The following is a 7928-nucleotide window of genomic DNA, read 5'->3' on the forward strand; positions in this document are numbered from 1 at the left end:
ATCTCCTGGAATGCAGATACCATGGTGCTGCTGTCCAACTGCTGGTGCAGCAGATAAATGATTGTCCACTTTGGATCCATCTGTGTATATAGGTACGTGATGAGGAAATCTGCTTCTTATGTTGAGGAACTGCTGCTGGTACATAACTAGGTGAGTTATTGACTTTTTATATTAAGACAAAAATGTCTGTTTGTTTTAGATCCCACGGGGGAATAGAACAGAAATGTGTCTGGGTTAAGATGTCAATGTTAATGTCCAGGTTTTCTAAATGGGGTCTTACACGAAGCCCAAAGGCACTTCGGTCTGGCCTCATACAAAACTGGAGAGTAGGCTGGATTTTGTTGAGTTGTCTTAAGCTTGGTTTCAAACATCTGTTACTGAGGGTTCATTTGCTTCAACATATAGGCTCTGAACAGGAGAGGTCCTAAATGCTCCCAAGGCAAGTTGCAGTCATTGATGGTGCATAGTGTCCAGCATTTGTATGCATGATTTTCTGGCAGAGCCATAGAATATACTCCCATAATCCAATCAGGATCAGACTAGCATCCTGTATAGGCATAGCAGTAATGTATAGTCTGTGCCCCATTTTATTTCTGTCAGCACCTTTATAATATCTAAAACCTTAAGGCATCTGTTCTTCTTTAGGAATGTCATATGTGGAATACAAGACAGTCTGCTGTCTAAAAGAAGTCCTAAAAGCTTTGTCTCCTTTACTACCTTAATGTGGTCTCCATGTATGTACAGCTGTGGCTCATGATGTAGAGATCACAATATGCAGAAGTGTGTACAGACTTTTTTTTTTTAATTTTAAACACATTATTGACTCATCAACATAAAGACTGCATAATATATTAGACCCAATCATATTCATAAAACTGTTGATTTTAATACAAAAAAAAGATAACAGAAAGAATGCTGCCCTGAGGTACTCCCAGTTCCTGTGTGTGAAAGCTTGAGAGAGTAGAGCCTAGCTTGACTTTAAAACTTCAAAACTTCAAAAAAGACAGCTACTGCATGGTATAATTACTGCTTCTAGCTAGGAGGGTGGTATGTATCCTGACTATATTTAAGTTTTTAATAGTGAATCTTGTCTGGCCTAATGGCAGTATAATGGGACTTCTTTATGGAGTTCAGGAGTTCTTCCGTTGAGAAGGGCTGGTTATATGATTCTGTATTGTCTGAGTAAAACTCAAGTTGTTTCTTTTCTTGCTGTACACGTATTGCTTGCAATTTGGGGAGGCAGTTTTGTGTTGAGGAGTTCTTTTCGAATGTCTCTGCTAGCTTGTTTGCGATTTCATGTTTTGTAGTAAGTAGAGTGCCTTGATGTTTGATATGCTGTATTTGTAGTCCACTTCATACTCCGAACCTTCTTTGCTGGAGTATTTAGTGTTAGGCTTGATACAAATTGTCTCCAAGTTTGTTTCTTTGTTGCACTGATGACTCTTCAGGCCTGTGCTCTACATATTTTGAACTTGGTTAGATTCTCTGTTGTTGGGTGTCGGTTAAAGAGCCTTTCTGCTTTTTTATGGGCATCAATAGCATTTTTACAGTTTTCATCAAACCATGGATTACCTCTTTGATTTGGTTTTCCTGATGTCTTTGGGATAATTTCGGTTGTGACTGATATTAGAGTACGGATGTACCACTTTATTGGGCCCTGGATATATTGATGCTCTGTCTTAAATTTCTCCTGCCACAGGGTCTGAAAGGAAGGCCCGGTAGCTTTTTTAAACTGCCATCTTTGTGCTCTCTGTTGCATGTCTTCGTCTGCCAATGTCAAGGGGATCGCTCCCACACAGGTTGTCCCATACTTGCTCCCACACAGGTTGTCCCATACTTGCCATGAGAAGTCAAGCAATAATTAAGGTTCACATACGATCAAATCAATTGCAGAGAATGTCCCAAATCCTAGGTGCAGATAGGTATTTGATTGTCATTTAGCAAACAGAGAGCTTTTTTCCTGATAAAGTTCTATAGTCTTGCCTTTAATGTTGTAGTGGCTGCTTCCCCATAGTGGACTGTGGCTGTTAAAATCACCCATGAGGGTATATGGGGATTTCAACTGACCTGTGAGGTCTTCCAGGCCTTGTAATGTCACAGAGCCACAGGTGGTACATAGATAGCACACAGCGTGATGGGTTTGTTGAGTGTTCAGTCTATTGCTGTTGCCGGTAGGTTGGTCTCCATGGCAATGGGGCTATGGATGATATCATGTCTTATTAAGATGGCTGTACCACCATAGGGACGTTGTGTGTTTTAGGCCATAAGTACTGAGCATTGTAAATTTTTTCAAAACACTGGAGCTATTTGGTACCAGGTGGGTCTCCTGAAGACAAAATGCAAGAGGGTTAAAAACAGCAGCTAAGTGCTGCAATTCTGCAAACCTGGGTCTAAGACCATGACGGTTCGACTGAATAATATTACTCTGCATCAGGTGGGCAGTACATGTACTCACACCTTGTTCCTGCTTTTGGGTAAGAGGCTTCGGCTGCATCTCACAGTCTCTGCCATTTCAATACCTTTTGGGTATTCGGTTTTGTTCAGGCTGTTTTCTTGGCTTCCATTTGGCTGTTGTAGGGTTGATTTCTTTTTCCTCTGACTATTAGATTAGATTGCGCTCTTTATGACCTTTCATTCTGGCTGGTCTGGATTGGTTTGAGTATGGTTGAGTGAGTATTCTCTTGTTTTTTGTAGAAGGGGGACATTTATTACTGTCTGGCTTTCAACTGTTTGTGTGGACTTCACTATGGATGCAAATGATCTCTCTAGTTTAAAGGAAGGAAGGCCCTCAACCAATTTGCGTGCTTCGGGGTAGCTAACTTTCTTAACACATTTCATTCTCTGGATCTCTTTTTCTTTGACCCAGACAGGGCAGTCTTTTGAGGAGGCACTATTGCAACACTTTGGTGGTTTTTGGCAGATATATTCATGTCCTTTTTCATAATTGCAGCAGACAGCTTTGTTTTTACAGCTTGCTGATCCATGACTAGATTTCTGTCAGTTGAAGAATCTTATATATCAGTATATATAAATCAACAGGTACTCTTTGGAAGCCTATTAGAATCTTTTCTGGCAGTTGTGACCTAACAAAAGTCATGATATAGGTGCTGGTTTTAATAATTTGATCTTGTTTTTTGATTGTTATTCGTTGATGTTTGTCACACCCTGTTGTATCAGTTCTGAGGCTATTTCAACCTCATCCATTTCCTCTAGCTCTCTACTGCGAATTACAAGTAGTGCAAAGAGTAGTAGTTGTTGGAATGTCGATTGAGTTAATTAACGTGTAACACCAAGTTTGATTTCTGTGAATGTTGCCTCTATGTGTGTGTAATTTACTTGCATGTGTTTGTGAGCATTATGCTTGAGATGTGTGGTATGGCTTTATGGTTATGTGGTTATGTGGTTTGTCTATAGGGACTATATTGTTAGCTATTGTATGGTGATTCCCTGGTGTAGGTAGGAGATCAGTGGTGTCCAAATAAAGTTACATTTGGGAGTTTTATTTTTGAATGAGGCAGAGAGTTTTTCCAATGTTATGTAGTCAAGGTTTTTTCAGTGTGCAATATTAATGTTATTCTTTGATTTCCAGTTTGTTATTATGATTTTCTTGGTGACGGTTAGCACTGTAAGAACTATTGTATTTTCCTTTGTGATGTTGATCCCAGATGTATCTCCAAGTAAGCATAGTGAAAGGGAGTGTGGGATGGTGTGATTTAGAAAATGAGATATTTCCTTAGTGATTTGTTTCTAGAAGTGCTTAACTGGTGTGCAGTCCCATATGGCATGTATGTAATCATCTATTTCGTGTATTTTGTGTGTGTGTGTTTTTTTTTGTTTGTTTGTTTGCTTGTTTTTTGTGCACTATATGCAGATATTAGATTCCCTGTAGTCCTTTTTTAAATCCCAAGACCTGTGTAGTGAGTTCTATGGATTATTTTGTATTGTATCAGGTGCAGACTAGTGTTATTAGCTATATAGGACATGTCCTTTAAGATTTGTGGCCAAAAATCCTTTTACATGGTAAGTAGAGCTGGATTTGGATATTATTTTATATATTTTGGATAAGACTTTAGTTGGTGGTGAGATATTCAGAAGTTCTGATACTAATGGGGGAGGTCTAATATGTTAGATCTGATTTGTAGAAATTCAAAGAAATGTTTATTTTCTAGTCCATGTTTCTCAGCTAGATATGGAAATCATGTAAAGGTGTTGTTTTGACATACAGTGCCTTGCAAAATTTCACCCCCCCTTGGCCTTTTTCCTGTTTTGTTGCATTACAACCTGGAATTAAAATGGATTTTTATTTGGATTTTATGTAATAGACCTAACAAAATAGTCCAAATTGTTGAAGTGGAATGAAAAAAATACCTTGTTTAAAAAAATTAAAACCTGAAAAGGTGTGAGGGCATATGTATTCACCCCCTTTGCTATGAAACCCCTAAATAAGATCTGTGCCAAACAATTAACTTCAGAAGTCACATAATTAGTTGATTAAGGTCCACCTGTGTGCAATCAAAGTGTCACATGATCTGTCACATGATGTCATAAATATGCAGGTATAAATATACCTGTTCTGAAAGGCCACTGAGTCTGCAACATCACTAAGAAAGCAACATGAAGACCAAGGAGCTCTCCAAACAGGTCAGAGACAAAGCTGTAGAGAAGTATAGATCAGGGTTGGGTTATAAAACTTTGAACATCCCACAGAGCATCATTAAATCCATTATAACAAAATGGAAAGAATATGGCACCACTACAAACCTGACAAGACAAGGCCACTCACCAAAACTCACAGACCAGGCAAAGAGGGTGTGGCAGCGGGGGCATGGCCGAGAGTCAGCTGTTGACGGAGAGGAGGCAGGTCGAACCGGCAGGTAACAAGTGATGATTCTCACCTGTTTTATTTGTGTCTCTTTGTGCTTTCAGTGACTCCTGTAACTGGCGAGAGAGAAAGAGAGAGAGAGAGACACGCACAAATGCACACACACACACGCCACTGTGCATGAACTTGAACTTGATGGAGCGAAAGCTGCTAGTCCGGGACAGACCTGTGTCTCTTGAGATGTTTTGGCTTTGTTGAGTTTTTGAAAGTGTGCTGAAGAGCGTTGACTGAATAAATGTGAGCACAGAGCTCAGGTAAAATTCCGCCTGTCTCACGAGTCTTCCTCCACACCCTTGTGCTACAGAGGGCATTAATCAGAGATTCAACAAAGACACCAAAGATAACACTGATGGAGCTGCAAAGATCCACAGTGGAGATGGGAGTATCTGTCCATAGAACCACTTTAAGCTGTAAACTCCACAGAGTGGGGCTTTATGGAAGAGTAGCCAGAAAAAAAGCCATTGCTTAAAGGAAAAAAAAAGAAAACACATTTGGAGTTCGCCAGACAGCATGTGGCAGAATGGTACTAAAGGGCAATTCTGTTTCAGTCTGCCAGAGATTTGAGACTGGGATGGAGGTTCACCTTCCAGCAGGACAATGACCCTAAATGTACTGCTAAAGCTACACTGGAGTGGTTTAAAGGGCAGTATTTAAATGTCTTGGAATGGTCTAGTCAAAGCCTAGACCTCAATCCAATTGAGAATCTTTGGCATTGGCATGACTTGAATATTGCTGTACACCAACACAACCCATCTAACTTGAAGGAGCTGGATCAGTTTTGCCTTGAAGAATGGGCAAAAATCCCAGTGACTAGATGTGCTAAGCTAATAGAACCATATCCCAAGAGACATGCAGCTGTAATTGCAGCAAATGGTGGCTTAGAATACTTTATACACACTCAAGATTTCTGTTTTTTGTCTTAATTATTGTTTTTCTCAAAAATATTTTGCACCTATAAAGTGGTAGGCATGTTGCGTGAATCAAATGGTACAAAAAAATCCATTTTAATTCCTGGTTGTAATGCAACAAAACAGGAAAAACATCAAGAGGGGGTGAATAGTTTTGCAAGGCACTGTATATGTTTAAGGTGCATAAAGCCTTTTTCTACCCATGTGGAGAAGTTTGCTATCTTCACGTTGTTTGTGAAGTTGGGGTTGTGCCATATGGGAGTTTTTTTTCGGTTAGTTGGAGTGGTGAATATAGTTTTATAAAATTTCCTCCAAGTTGTTAAAGTTGCTGCAATTGTTGTGCTTTTGAAGCAAGGGTGGTGTTTGATAGCTGTGCTGATGAATGGTAGATCCGAGATTCTGATTTCTTTGCATAGTGCCTGTACAGTGTCTAGCCATATCTCATTTGTCTGACTGGTTTTTATCCATTTGATTGTATATTTGAGTTGGTTAGTGAGGTAATATTTTTGAAAGTTTGGGGCACAAAGTCCCATGATATGTTGGTCTTTGTAAGGTGGTTAATTTCATTCTTGGTGGTTTGTTTTTCCAATAAAATTTAGTGATTTGTAACAGGAAGGGAGATGTTTAGCAGGGATCATTGAAAATAAGTAATTTATTTTGGGTAGTATCGTCATTTTTATGGATGCTATTCAGTGAATGAGTGAAAGGGGAAGGTTTATCCAGCATTGGAGATCATTATTATGTTCAGTAATGGGTTAAAATTGAGTTTATGCAGGTCTGACAGCTTGACAGAGATTTTGACACCAAGATAAGTGATGTAGTCAGTGCTTATGGTGATAGGTAGAGATTGTACTGTAGTTTCAGGGCATTTCATGTTGAGAGGGAGCATTTGGACCAGTTAATTGAGTAATTGGAAAGTTTGGAATATTTTTTGATTGTGTGGATAGTTTCTTTTATTGAATCTGTAGGTTTTTGCAAGAAGAGTAAACTGTCATCGGCATATAAACTGATTTTTTGCTTCATGTTTGCTGTCTGGATCCTGTTAATGTTTACATTTTGTGTTACTGCTGCTGCTAATGGTTCTATAAAAATGTGAATAGGGATGGAGAGATTCGGCATCCTTTTCTGTTGTCACTGTGCCGTGTGAAACTTTGTGACATTAGTCCATTAGTGATAACTTTTTTTTTGTAGATGTGTAGAGAATTTTTATCCACCGAACAAATGATTCGCCGAAACCTAATTTATAAAGTGTGTTAAGTAGAAATTTCTAGTAAACTTTGTCAAAGGCTTTCTCCACGTCAAGTATTATTATTGCTGATTCTAAATTTTTATGTGATGTGTATTGTATCAGGTTGAGGAGTCTACGCACGTTGGTGGCTGTCTGATTTTAATGAATCCGGTTTGATCTGGGTTGATTATTGAAGAAATACCTGTTTCGATTCTATTATCTTGAGTCTTGTTTATTATTATTGTCCCTAACAAAGTCTTTGCCACTTGGTGAGTAATTCTGAGCTTAGAGGTGGGGAGTAATAGAAGGACTTTATCTACTAGTACAAATTGTCACAGTTGAGAGGCTAGTGCCTGGCCAATAAAAACAAGCCTTTAACCAATCTAGTTTTTTTTTTATCTACCCCAGGTGCCTGGCCATTGGGTTATGAGCCAAGAAGAAAAGTTGCATAGCCATGGGTTCGATTCAATTCAATTTTATGTAGATACTGCTTTTAACAATGTGCATTGTCACAAAGCAGCTTTACAGAAATGCAGATGTAGATTTAGATCCCTAATAAGCAAGTCAGAGGCAACAACTGCAAGAAAGAACTTCCCAAGATGACAGAGGGAGAAACCTTGAGAGGAATCTGACTCAAAAGGGAACCCATTAAAAGTGTGATTATATGTCATTACTCTTTCACAGCTGTATACTACAAAATCAAACAGTAGTGAGTGTGTTTTATAATCATAGAAGAGTTTTAGCTTTAAACCTAAAGTATCCAAGTCAAGTTATCCACTGAAGAATGGGTGAGACTTGGGTATATCTGTTTCCGGTAAGGATATACCCTAAAGATTGAATGGACTCACTCAATCCAAGTGAGGCCATTCAAGGCAATCTGTAGGGTACCCACATGAGCCCAGCCACAGCA

At 39.0% G+C, this 7928-nt stretch overlaps 1 long non-coding RNA gene across 1 annotated transcript; it reads left to right on the plus strand.

Moving 5' to 3' along the window:
- The first annotated feature begins 2893 nt into the window (after positions 1-2893).
- LOC128317232 (uncharacterized) lies at positions 2894-5145 on the plus strand. Its single transcript, XR_008300773.1, has 2 exons — positions 2894-4641; positions 4927-5145. It is a non-coding gene; the product is annotated as an uncharacterized LOC128317232 (long non-coding RNA).
- The last annotated feature ends 2783 nt before the right edge of the window (positions 5146-7928 follow it).

Source organism: Pangasianodon hypophthalmus, chromosome 23, assembly GCF_027358585.1.
Source record: "Pangasianodon hypophthalmus isolate fPanHyp1 chromosome 23, fPanHyp1.pri, whole genome shotgun sequence".
NCBI classification, from domain to species: Eukaryota; Metazoa; Chordata; class Actinopteri; order Siluriformes; family Pangasiidae; genus Pangasianodon; species Pangasianodon hypophthalmus.